This window comes from Haemaphysalis longicornis, unplaced genomic scaffold, assembly GCF_048455015.1.
Source record: "Haemaphysalis longicornis isolate Haplotype H1 unplaced genomic scaffold, Haemaphysalis longicornis Haplotype H1 scaffold_1, whole genome shotgun sequence".
NCBI classification, from domain to species: domain Eukaryota; kingdom Metazoa; phylum Arthropoda; class Arachnida; order Ixodida; family Ixodidae; genus Haemaphysalis; species Haemaphysalis longicornis.
Genome location: NW_027526203.1, coordinates 226375439 through 226389138, shown reverse-complemented (window position 1 = coordinate 226389138; position 13700 = coordinate 226375439). Strand labels below are relative to the sequence as shown.

The 13700-nt window shown below is 45.6% G+C and overlaps 2 long non-coding RNA genes across 3 annotated transcripts; one reads left to right on the top strand and one right to left on the bottom strand.

Annotated features, from left to right (window-relative positions):
* Positions 1–1162: 1162 nt before the first annotated feature.
* Positions 1163–13294, top strand: LOC144142465 (uncharacterized). Of its 2 annotated transcripts, XR_013316995.1 has the most exons (4): positions 1163–1555; positions 1952–2099; positions 11110–11149; positions 11675–13294. It is a non-coding gene; the product is annotated as an uncharacterized LOC144142465 (long non-coding RNA). The 2 variants fall into 2 exon arrangements; XR_013316993.1 differs by lacking the exon at positions 11110–11149.
* On the bottom strand, positions 7119–8257 carry LOC144168521 (uncharacterized). Its single transcript, XR_013322187.1, has 3 exons — positions 8032–8257; positions 7375–7406; positions 7119–7241 (listed from the first exon to the last, which is right to left on the bottom strand). It is a non-coding gene; the product is annotated as an uncharacterized LOC144168521 (long non-coding RNA).
* Positions 13295–13700: the final 406 nt, after the last annotated feature.

Here is a 13700-nt window from a genome sequence, read left to right as displayed (position 1 = left end):
GGCTCCGCATGTAATTAATGAAGGCCGCCGGTGGCCCATGTATTGGCGTCGCCTCCGCTGGTGGCTACTTTCCCGTGTCCCTTTCATGTAGCCGCGCGGACGCCAAGTTCGCAGCCGCGGAGAGCTGTTGTGCCCGTCCTTTTGTGTGTCAAAGGATGGGGGCGATTAGCCTGAGTGCCTCTGTCGCGTCGAAGGTGGCAGGGTCATTCGGCATAACAAGCTGACGGGAGGCCAGATGATCGTATCTCTTAGTGTTGAAAGCGCGCGTGGTGTAAATTTGGAAAATCTTCGACTCCGGCGGCGGGCGCTCTTCGTCGACGGGTTGTTCGCCTCGACGATGGTCGCCTCGGCTGGCAGCGTCTCTCCCCGTGGTCTGTTCAGGTGGCCGGCGGCGCCCCTTTAGTCTTGGAGGGAATTAGCAACCCTCATGCCCTCATTGTCCCGCGACGCGGGCGTCGCGGGAGGCGCCGCGCGGAGGGAGGTCAGCCGCGCGAGGACCGCTCCGGGCCCTCGGCTTGGCTGTTGTTTGTGCAGATGCCGTCCGCTAAACGCAATGGATGGTTCACTGTAGGCCGCAGATGGCCTGTATTTTCTGGCCGGGTGCAACAGCGTGCGTAGGAAACGCACTGAGTGTGTAAGAGAGAGTGTTAGGTCACGTGACCGCAGGTGGGGACATTTGTGTGATTGGCTGGTTCCTGTGGCCAATCAATGGTTTCTATTAATTTTTTGAAAGGTTTTTTTTCTCTCTTTCTTGTACGCCCCCTTCTTGGAGGCGGGGTTTTTCGTATCAAAACCGGAGTGTTTGGTTGTGTCGACGGTCGGTCGAGAGGGGATCTAGTTTAGTATAGATCTCGGCCGAACAGGCTGCTGCTGTCAGAGTGACAATGTAACCGTCACTCTGACGTGATGTAAACTTGGAGTAATGTAAATAAGTGTAAATAAACCTAATATCCAGCAAGGAAGGCAGTCCTCATCCCTCACCCGCTCCAAGCATCGGTCGTCGGTCATCGGAGCGAGTCGAGATGGTCCTCTCGGCTCGCGCATCAAAAGAACATCCCTATTTCGCCTCCATCAGTTCGCCAAGAAGATGGAGAGGCGAAATTTAACTGGCGCAGTCGACAAGATGACCACGACCATCGGCTGGAGCTGGGCATCCGACTAAAACCTGACCACAACCGCCGCCAAATCGGCCTAAACGCACCCAACTATGCTGGCAACGCTGTCTTTTTGGCCTCAAAATCTCTCCAACTTTGGTGTGAAAAATTGAGGGGCTTTGGCCATGCTGACAACGCTGACAACGTTGTTTTGTGCATTTATTGTTCGTCTGTCCGTGCTTTTGCGGCACCGTTTCAACTGAACGGACGGACGGCCTGTACGCTGTTGTAGTTTGAAATGGCAGCTGTTATTCCAGCTGACGTTCCTAGGGTGCTACCGAGCCTCACGTCAGTCCGCGCCTCAACTTCGAACATTCAGCTTCGACGACGCAAAGGCGGACACTTAGCGAGCTCGATTTTGTGGCCGTCTACGTCGGTGGTAGCGACAAGCTCGTCAGGAGGTAAGTGTTTAGTCATGTGATATTGCGCTTTTTATACCCCGAAGAAAACACACAAGGTGTTGCTGGCTTAAGGGCTCGTGGTAGAAGTGTAGGCTCATTTTAAAGTGGGTAAGCTACGTGCCATATTTCTTGCGAACGCGCACCCGAAAGCATAGCGTCGTGATTTTTTTTTTTTTCTTAGGGGCTCGTCTGCGTAACTGAGCTCGAATCTGCTAGCTATGGTGTCACTATGCTTACTACTGGTGACAGTTATTACACCGAGGTGGACGTTCACAGCCCCAGTAAGCAGAACAGGGGTTCTGGGTTGCATGCACAAATGCAAAGTGGGCACAGTTTCGGAGGTATTTATTTCGGTATCGTATGTGATCGAGACGTCGCTCACTGCTTCCATTACAGGGGCTGGTCGAAAATTTCCACTACAGTCGGCGCACGTGTACGAGTGGCCGACGGGTGACCTGCGCTGTTTCTAAAGAGAGACAGACCTACCTCAAGAGACTGCTTGTCGATGCCTTGGGCTAAGGGCGTCACTGTTCTCGTTTCGGGTGTAAGTATTTCGCAAAATCTGCGCTTCGCAGCCTGTCTTTCGTAGAGACAGTGCAGTGAAAGTATATTCCTGTTGAGAAGCTGGATTATATAAGCGTGCGTGCGTGCGTGTGTGTGTGTGTGTGTGTGTGTGTAAAAATACAATTTGCACCTGTCACCACAATTTCTGTTGTAATTTTTTAGGAAACATAATTGAGAATTCCTGGCGCTCGCATGCAGGAGTTAGAAGATTGGATGGATTCCACAGGATACATGCCGCGACTTATTCTGTTCAGGGGAAAGTGAAATGGAGACACTCGATGCTAACAATGAACATACTGCATACCATGAGGTGCACCCACCTAATGCACTCACATTTGGCGCCCAAACATTGGTCTTGAGTCCATTCAAAGCTGCTGTTTTTTTTTTTTTTAATCGCTAAGACTGCACTACAGAGGTTGCTGTACATGGTCGTTTTAGAAGTCAGTTATTTATTGCAATTTACTAATGAAATTGCGTTTCGGCAATAATTTCCTCAAGCAATGCAAGTGGGGTTTTAAGATTAAAGGAGCCTCAGGTAATCGAAGAATAGGTAGCCATCGCTACTTTTTTGCTGACACGGGGCACTCCTTGACCGGACTGGTCCCACATCGCCAGACGAGAATTTTTCTCACATTGCTCATGCCGTAGTCATCATCCTGAGTCTATTTGTGTACACTCCAGAACAGAGGCCTGTCTGCTCCATATCCGATTTCTCCTATCCTGCTTTATCCAAATCCATCTGTTGCCCATAGGTTTTCCTCTCACACTCATCCACCGAGTGTTCCGTTTTATTGAGGCCTCTCATTCCTTGATTGCAATCTTATAGGTGTGTGCAAGTTTTCATGTAACAAAAGGTGCTTTTAAACGAGTAGTGATGCCAAATTCCTTGATGAAAAATTAATCATAATGTTTGACTTCGATCTCTACGTACAGTGCTCAGCGATTGAAACGCGACACTCGGAGCGCGTGGCTGCCGGTGCTTGTTGCGCCACAGGTGAGCGCTTGTGAAAGCGAGCTGATGCATTGTGGTATGCGATGAGCGTGAGAGCGTTCGTGACGCATGCTTAGTGTATCCGGGAGACAGCCCTTCAGTGTGTGGTTCTTGGCGGCACCATAGTGGTGCTACATGCCATGGCTTCAAAACGCTGCACCTGCGTGCTGCGCCGCGACGTGCGAAGCTGGGCGAGCTGGCACCGCGCGCATTATGAAGAATTTGAATGCACATTTATCGCGATGTGTTATCGTGGTGCGGCGCAGAGTTTTGAAGCCGTGGCATGTAGCACCCCTATGGCACCGTCAAGAACCACACACTGAAAGGCTGTCTCCCAGATGCACTAAGCATGCGTCACAAATGCTCTCACCCTCACCGTATACCACAAGCGTCAGCTCGCTTTCACAAGCGCTCACCTGTAACACAACAAGCACCGGCAGCCACGCGCTCAGAGTATCACGTTTCAATCGCCGAGCGCTGTACACGGTCACTGGCCAATTTCTTTGGAATGTCCAATAATTCGAAAGCATCAGTGGCACTGCTATCTACCTAGTTGTGCCAGTGTATAACGACGTCTGAAATTTCATACGGTGAAGTTATTCGCAATCTGATTTTTCTGACTTTTTGTTTGCCGCGACGAGAGGTCCAAAATGGCCGTAATCGCAGCAGCCCCATTTCTGTTCTCTTTATCCCACAGCCTTTAACTACAATTTTCACGTTCCACCCTCGGCCAACTTCTTCTGAGCAGCTCTTTCTCTTCCTTCACATAAAGCATTACAAGTTTCTCCGTTGTGGGTTACTACCAGTGAGAGTGCGTTATCCGCGCACATTCGTTTTTTCAATTGCTTTCACATTCTCTTTTTTTTATACTGAGTAACTTCAAATTAACCAATATATTGGGTTTTAGCTTTGAATTATCAAGCAATTTCTTCTACTGAATTGCATGTAAAATTACTGGGACCTGAACATCACTTCCAATTAACTGAAAATTCTAATTGGGTGACTTCAAATTATCAAGAGTCGACTGCAGTTGAATGGCTTGCTCCAGGGATTTAAAAGAGGTGAGGTACACTACTGGTTGGTATGACCTTTACTTTAATGTAAGGATTGCAGCAAGTAATAACTCTTGGTTTCTTACTCATACCACCACAATGATGGGAAAGTTCTTTCCAGATTATAAATTTTGCACAGGTAGCATTGCACTTCAGCCAACATTGGCTGCAAGAGTTACACTTTTGTGCAAGGCTTTTGTGGTGCGCTTTCCTGCATAGCTTTGGTGTCGTGCTAAAAAACCTACCCCAAGGAACAAGCCATGCAGTGAGGCTTGAAAGTTTGCATGTTGTGCGGCAGAGCCAACTTTTATTTCTGTATTAATAAGCTTAAAATCAGACCTTTAAGTGAACCAGAGAACAGTAGGCCGTTTGCCCTTAGGAGCGCATGGAAAAACAACTAACGAAGCAGTTGCACAGAGGAATGACCTGAGCAGCATTTCCAGTTTGAGAAGCTCAGGGTAAAATATGTTTTGAGAGGAGGCTGAGAGCAATGGATCGACGTAGGTGGACAGCTAAGGTTTTCAGGTACATATACATGAAAAGCGTGGGCACGCCGTGGTTAAGGAGGACTAGATGAAATGCAGAAACAACAGTGGAGAAGCTAAGACAGCCAAAGTAACCAAAAGGAGGCAAGGCAGATAGAAATGAATAAATGGAGAGAAGAAATAGAAGCTAAAACGTCGTTAGAAATGTACAGGGCTGAGAAATTGGACAATAGAAAGGAAAATTTCTACGATAATTCTAAGGGAAGCGTTTTGCTTCTTGAGGCTAGGACAGATTGCTTGCGAACTAAGAGCTTTGTGGGGAAGTATACTCAAAGTGATGGGGTATGCGCAGTCTGCGGAAAAGAAACAAACTATGTGGCACATAGTGTTTGAATGCGAGGGTATCCATCCAAACCTAGAGGGAAATGTTTGGCTTCCAGAAGCCGCAGGGTTTCAGGGTAGCACAGAGGAAGTCAACTTCAGGGCTGTCGAGGCGACAAAGAGAAGATTAGAATGCTGGTGGACGAAAAGCACACAGGGGAATATTGCCTAGGACAGTTCCCACGTGTAACAGAAAGAATAAGTATTTTGTGCCTAATAAGTTTTTTTTGTGCCTGCCCTAAGAGCAGAGCTAGTATTAAATGCGTGTAAAACACGGGTATATTAGTTTTTTTTTTTTTGTAAGATGACATGTCATCACCCCGCTACAAAAGGGATACCACTATCAGTCATCATCATCATTATTAATGAGGTGCAAGCCTTATCTGCTCCATGAGGCGAAATATTTAGTGTTATAAGCAGTGAATGGCCCTGATATTTATCAGGTATGCGTGGAGCATAGCTTATGAACAAAAGTGTGCTAAAAGGAGAAATAACAAAAAACGAGAGCAAGTCCTTGGTGGCTCTTGCAAGACTGCGTGGCTCAATAACCTCCCATCTGGAGCCATCAGATTGCCTGGTATTTGTCGGAGCTGTTGGGGGACTACATAATTGTGCCTCAATAGCACGCCAGGCGAACCTATCAGTTTACGTGATGTTTCTCAAAGGTATTGGAGTTACTAGCACCGTGTCTTGGTATGGAATGTGCTCGACGTCGGGTGTACTGCTAGATTCTGCACCAGCTAACTTTGGTCGACCAGGCAAGTACAATGACAAGACCAAAGTGCAGGAAGCATATAATGCCAGCTGAAGCCACAATGCTTGTTATTTAAAAACCACATAAGCAGACTAAGTGCCCCAAGGAATTTTTGTAAATTATAAATGCTTCAAACAGTAAACAATGTTGCAAATTGAATTAATAGCGAACACTAATCATGAAGAATTTTAATTTTCCCACCTTTAACATAACATATAAATAGACATTTCATTTTGTCTTTAAAATATTTATTGCCTTGGTGGACTTGCTCATTTTACCCATTTCTTAAATGTAAAACTGATGCTTCATTTAATTATTCTATTGCTTCGGTTAAAGTGAAGCAGGAAATTTGTAATGCAAGTTAAAGGTGTCATGGCCATACAACTTCTCACGTGAAACACATATAAACATTTTTTCTTGCATGCTCATGCTCCCAGCGCTGCTGGAGCAGCAAAAAAAGTAAAGAAAGAACGGAAAAAACACTTTTCAAAAATGAACAAGGGCTGGAGTTAAACAGCTGTATATCATGCTTTTCCTGACTGGGGTAAATTGAATAATGCCAACTGTTCAGCTACAAGGTTAGGATAGGTTAGGTATAAAAGAAATTTCATTGCAACACAGGCAATCTGCTTGCCATTTCTTATTTAGAGGGCACCCTTTAAGTGCCCGCTTCGCTTCTGTGGTTTCACGTCGCTGTCGGCTTCAGTGTAACCGAATAAAGAGGGCACCAGAGATAAATGAGATAGAGCAAACAGGAAGGTGGAGGTTCACATCACTGTCGGCTTCGGAGTAACCGAATGAAGAAGAGGGCACCAGAGATAAATGAGATAGAGCAAACAGGAAAATAGAGGAGGAAAGTATGGTTGAAGTGTGAGGGGGAGGGCAGTAAGCAGAGGCCGCGCGAGACATGCTCGGCAGCAGTGAGGCACTGTGATAAAACACCGGAGTTGCGCCCGCTGTCGTGTGTTCACTGATGACGCGGTCACTTCTGAGACACAGCAGCTACGCGCCGTCACCGAGAAGACTGCAGTTTGCACTGCAGTCCGATTTTGCATTGGGGGTATCGTAATCTTGAGCAACCTATTTTTTTTTCATTCTTTCTTTACTCTTTTTTTTTTTCCTTTTGAGAATTATTTCTAGCTCAGTGTTCAGAGAGGTTCACAGTATACTAGTTACGTATTATCATGTTTGCGATTTCTTCTAGTGCAGCCAGTGGTGAGCAAATTCAGTGTCAGATATTCTGCTACCAATCATATCAAAATCACTCTGTACAAACTGCAATGGAGGACTAAACACGCATGGACTGCCGACAGAGCTCAGAACATTTATTTTGCATTCCAACTTTTTAAATGCTACCTTATCTTTATACGCACAGTGGGCAATGGTATCATCATGCTGGACTCCAATGTGCCAGTGTATTTGTCCAACAATGCTCAAACCATAGAAGAAATCATTGTTCCTGAAATAAACCAAACAGAACAAGCTATTCTTAGTTGAGCGCCAGTTTTCTTGTGTGAGCCATGAATATGGCGGAAAAGCCAGCTTGTTCTATTTCACACATCTGGAGAATGTAGAAATGTGTGGAAGCTTACCTCAGGTGCCACACACACCTAATTGAACATAGCTTGCACGATATGGAAAAAACAGTGAAAACATGTCTGTTACTGGTGGCCGGTCACAGAAAAGAACGAATAAATGCCGGACTTTTCTGAAAGACAACTCTAGCAGCAAGCCACACGGTCCGCAGAAGCAGCGCGACACAGGACAGTGAGCGTGCTCACCCACTGAAAGACAGCGTAGCTAAATAAAAATACCTTGTATGCATTAAAATTTTCTGCCAATCCATTATGGTGACACAATTGCTACAAGCGCATTCTCATTGCACCATAATTTGCAACAGCGGATTTTGTGTTTTGTGGATGAATACCATGCTACTTTGGCTTTGTTTTTAAGCTTAATGAGTACCCAAAATCGCAATAATTGTAAGTGGCCTCTCAATTTAGCGAAATGTCGATGCTCGTCTGGTAACATTGATGTCAACAAACTTCCAAGATAGCGGCGTCCATGTCCGTTTACGGCAAGTGAGTTATCGAACTCAAATACCGCTTAATAATTATTTACGGTCTATATTACGAGGTTTTCGAGCTTAAGTGACGCACCCGAAGCCCAAATAGCTTCGAAGCCTAGCGATTCTCTACTGTTAAGCTGTGTGTAGTACAAATAGCAGTGGAATCGGCCGACCTGCTTACCGGCGTTGTTGCACGTCCCGTGGCTGTAACTTGGTTGCCTCATTGTTTGCGGCTGCGCCGTTGTTTTTATAGTACTCCTTTGATGTTCAGGCATGATTTGCCGTGAATGTAACCTGCCTGGTTGCATCGATATCGTTGAAAACCGCGAAGAATGACCGTTACGATTTGCCGATCTTCGCTTCGAGAACTTGTGACGATGCGATGACGATTGGATGTCTTGCGAGTGAGAGAGTGCGAATCAGTCAATGATCGAACATTCGTTTGAAAACATTTAAATGTGATGAAATCTGATTTTTATGAGGTTGAAATTTACGGGTAAATTTGTCCGCGGTAAGGCGAGGGCGACGCTCACAAATGTTGCATACATCGGTGGCGCAGCTGCGGGTATTGCGGACGTTCAATGGGAATGTGTAGCGAAAATTAGAAGTTGATTAAACACTGAAAGCGTTCATAATAACCGAACATAATAGACAGGACGAGATTGCAATAGACGTTTGCATGTTTTGGAACATGCAGTGAGCACCTTGCTTACAGGTTGGTTAACTTCGATGGCCAAACAATTATGGTGCTTTTTGCTTCAGCTATCAAATATTACTCCACAATGGAGTACACTGGAATGCTATCCCCATACACTGCAGGGTGTCGTTACGTTCTAATGTCCATGCAATGCATCCAGTACTGTGGCCCCACTGTCTCTCAGCTGAATGCTGGGGAGTGCCACATTTTATCAGAAAATGTGATGTGTGCCTGACTGTATCAAAATTTGCCCGGATCCACAGTACAAACATCAGGAGTTCCTCCACCACAATTTAATCTGGCTGGTGTAGTGGCCAAGGCCAAAAAGCGTTGGCTAAGAAGCTATACACAAGTTTATGCATCTTGCCTATGCCACTAGTGCGAATGTACAGGGTGTTGCAACGATAACTGGAACACTTTAAAAATTTTTCCTGAGCGATCCGCCGCTCTGTTCGCGCTCAAACTTCACACAAAGGTCGCATTTTGTGGTCTATTTTGTTTGACACCGGGAACAACAACGGTACTTACCTGTTTATTCTGAAAATAAATGAAAACGATTTTCGCCTATGGGAAAATGGCCGCTGATTTGAACGTGCGAGCCAGCGCAAGTTGATGTTGGAACGACGGAACCACCTGCAGAGTGAAACGCCCGTTTGGGATTCACGTACGGAGCCAAATGGTGCAGCAGACGATCAGAAAATGCACCTAGAAATGAGCTAACAGACTATCAGAAAACCCGGTTTTCGGGCTCGCACGTCCAAATCGCCGCCATTTTCCCATAGGCGAAAATCGTTTTTATTTATTTTCAGAATAAACAGGTAAGTACCGTTGTTGTTCCCGGTGTCAAACAAAATAGACCACAAAATGCGACCTTTGTGTGAAGTTTGAGCGTGAACAGAGCGGCGGATCGCTCAGGAAAATTTTTTAAAGTGTTCCAGTTATCGTTGCAACACCCTGTATACATAATATGCGGGCACACATATATGCATACACCAGCATATATGCTTACAGAATGCAATGCATGCTAGATGAAAAAAATTTGTTTACCTAATGTCAATTGATGTGGTAGTGCTTGAACCGACACTGCTTAGTGACTGTTATCTTGTTTTGTGACTAGTTCAGCCACTATTCTGGGTTCGACAGTGCATGATGACCTTGGCATTGTTTATGCTGTGAAGTTCTAAAAGCGTGTGGCTAAGGCGTTGTGCTGCTGAACACGAGGTCGCGGGTTCGATTCCCGGCCACGGCGGCCGCTTTTCTAATCGAGGCGGAAAGCAAAATCGCTCGTGTGTGTGAGGTTGCGGCGCACGTTAAAGATCCCCAGGTGGCCAAAATTTATCCGGAGCCCTCCACTATGGTGTGCCTCATCACCTGCGTTGCGTCGGTGCATTAAACCTTACAATCAATCAATCAAGCTCTAAAAGCGTGATGATGAACACAATATCAGCTGAATTAAACCCTACAATCAATCAATCAAGTTCTAAAAGCGTGATGATGAACACAGTATCAGCTGAATTGCATGGCCTGTTTCTTTGAAACTATTGGGGGGTAGAAGAGAAAATGTTTGGGCGTGTTGGTTCATACTCACATGAGAAACATAGTGCAGTAAAAACACAAGTCGAGGACGGGACAAGTGCAAAGTTTCAACAAATTCTTTATTGCAGGACCAGCGCATATAAACACATCTGGCTCGTAAGAGGAGAAAAGGAAACAAAAACAAACAGCAAAAGATGAGACGAAAACCGCCACGTGGTTTGCAGGGCGGGAAAACAAAACGTACAAACCACATACAGACGTCTGGCCACTAGAGAAACACTATTTTTTGTGCACTACTTGCCACGAATGGGGCTCCATTTTTCAAATTGATGAATACCAATTCGGTTGTGTTTTAAGAAATATTACAAAAGGCAAAAGTAGCAACTGGTCCTGATAAATAGTGATTATAAAAGTTCCCTCAGCTTTCTTGCAATTCTCAAACTTACTTAACTTTAAATCGGTATAAATTGGAATCACTAAGCTCACATGCCAAATTGCTTCGGTGTCTGCGCTTGTGTCACGCAGTGGTGTAGCCCCAAGCTAGCACATCAGGATGGCTAGGTTCTACTGTCTCACCCTTCGGAAGACGCTCCTCTCCGTTTTCTTTATGCCGACGCACGGGCAGGCTATGGCGGCAGCGTCCACCGCTCTAGCCAGGCCGTGGCCGACACTGCAGCGTTCAGGACGCCGCCCCCGCGGATTTCAAGTAACGGCTGGTAGAATCTCTGGTTTCACTCGTTGTAGAGCCACGTGTGAGAATTCAAGGGATATCCCATGGGCAGTTGTTGTAGGTGTCGTTTCAAGCTTTGCTTTCCAACAGTTTTTCGTTTTGATGTTTTTCTCTCTTTCTCTCCTATTACAAGCCAGATGTGTTTATACATGCTGGTCCTACAGTAAAGCATTTATCGAAAGTTAGCTCTTGTCCCGTCCTCACCCCATCCTTTGCTTCTACTGTGCTGTTTTCTGTGTGGTCTAACATTGTTACACTCTTTCTTTTTTTTCTTTCTTGCACGCATATTTCGGCAGACTTCACAGGTTGACAAAATGACAGGTGCAATTCAATAAGGTAAGGCACCTAGCAAACTTATACTAAAATTTATCTGTACTACTTGCATCACTTTACACTGTCACAGCCATCACTAACTCGGGGGAGGAGCCGCACCCCACTAATGAGAGGGTGGGGAATGATGAGTGGGATCACGACTGTGCTTACAAGAAGCAGATGTGGTCCTCACTAGTGTAAGAAAGCCATGGAAGCATGATGCAGCTTCTTATATGTGACAGTTACGAACGAGTAGGATGCCGCTGTCTCCCTTCCGCATCATCATTCCTTCTCTCGGTCTTGCCATCTTTGACATGCTGGCCACGTCATCCAGCAAGATGAAGAGCATAACACTGCCCCTTCCAAAGGAGCAGTGTTATGTCACCCATGCCTCATTGACATGGAGCTTCCTTTAAGGAGTGCGTGTGTGTTTGCTCATGCATATATGTGGAATTGCATTGTGCCATGTAATCCTGTAAAAGGAGAAATTGATGTTTTTCTCCTTGCAATCATTTGTCTAACTGTTACTGCCCTTTTTTTTTTTGCCAGGACCTGTTACTCCCAGGGAGCCACAAGCCAGGACGCAACAAACTTGGTATAAACTTGGCACCACAGGTGTTATGTTGCTGGAGCCCAACTTCTGTTCATGGTCAGCGGAGTAGGGTGCCTCATCTGTTTGAGCTGCGTGTTAGAGCCAGGACACTTGCGGAGCAAGAAGAAAGTGATTGCTGTGGAGCGATTCAGTGATTTTGTTGCTCATGCCCTGCCAAAGTGCAAAAAGAATAGTTTTGCAAAGAATTATTAACACTGCTAAACTTTTTTCTTTGCGTGCGACAGCAGCAACATGGCCAAAGCATTTTTCATTTTGGTTCCTATCGCTTTGGTACGAGGGCGTGGCTCAAAAAGATATCCTGAAGATAACTACATGTACGGTTCTCATTGCCGGCCTTGACCGGGGTCCACTGTTGTATACCCAACTTGGCCACATGTAGTACTGGCAAGCCACCTTGAGGAAGGTGCTACAAGAGGGGCACAGCTTATCTGAATGTGCCACAGCCCCTGAAGAAATGTTTGTCAAGTAGTGCTCCTGCTACTGCAAAACATTATGCTTCCGCGCAAGAATGACTGCGTTGCCATGCTTGAAATATGGCCAAGTTGGAACTGTTTTGCACACACTCAAGCGTTTCCGCATGTGCGCAAACGAGCGTCGCCAAAAAAAAGCTTCTCCATGTAAAGACAAAGTTGGTAAAGGTTCTGAACGTTTGAATGAACGGGTGTGCTCAAAAATTAATAATGGTAGTCAAGCAGGCAGATATAGTACCTGTATGGTTTAGTTGTGCACTTTGACTTCTGCATAGGTGAGAATTGGGTCCGGCTGACTGATGCTGACTTGTGACTAAGTGCCCAATTCGAGGTGCTGACTGGTGATATACATACTGACTGGAACAGTCGGTACTGATTGATACAGCCACTACATCTTGGGCCAGCAGTCACACTGTGAGAAAAGCGAAGCTGGTGAGGTTGGAGATTATTTAGCCCCCCTGACGGGGCGTGCCGCTCCTACCCAGCAATTTTTTGGCACACTGGCCCCCATTGTCGCTGGCTGCCATGGGTAGGTCACTATCTATGAAGCCAGTCGTCGTTTTAGCCACGGCAAAGTAAAAAAAACAGCGGAGATGGATAGATCCTGTCTTTCATCCTCTTCAGCTGACTATACACATAATCCACATGGATTGTTTATGTATTGTTGTTGAAGTGCAGTTATATAGAATTTAATTTCTCCATGTCAGAATATTTCTCCAATGCCAGAATATAATTTTCAATGGGTACGTGTGCCTTTCATGGCCATTGCTATTGTTTTTGGTGCCTACAGTTTTGTACACTTCAATGTAAGCACACAAATGACACAAATATATTTGTTAATTGCAGTTGTACGCCTTGTAGCATAAAACCTGCATTACAAGTGTATGTCGGTGTATATATTTGTGTGGATTGTCATGAATAAAATTTATTTACTAGTGCGATTCCTTTTCTTGTGTTGCATCTTGTCATTATAGTTTGTATCTGCTTGTCCAAGTGTCAGTTCTACCCACCGCGGTGGCTCAGTGGCCAAGGCGTTGTGCTGCTGAGCACGAAGTCGCGGGTTCGATTCCCGGCAGCGGCGGCCGCTTTTCTGATGGAGGCGAAAAGCAAAAACGCCCGTGTGTACGAGATTTCGGCGCACGTTAAAGATCCCCAGGTGGTCAAAATTAATCTGGAGCCCTCCACTACGGTGCACCTCATCGCCTGCGTTGCGTCGCCGTGTTAAACCCTAAAATCAATCAACCAAGTGTCAATTCTACAAGTAACCTTGACTGCCAGGTCCTGCTTAACAGATTGAAATGAAAATATGGCAGCAAAGCAAGCCATAAATCCTACTTTATTTTTCACTAAGTGCAGACAAAATTTTTACTGATTTTTTACAGTTCATCCGAGTACACTAGCTGGCAGGAAAGGCCTCCACGGCACTATTACAAATTTAAAAGTTCCCATTCATAACATGAATGGGATGACAACTTGACCAAAATGTTTAGAG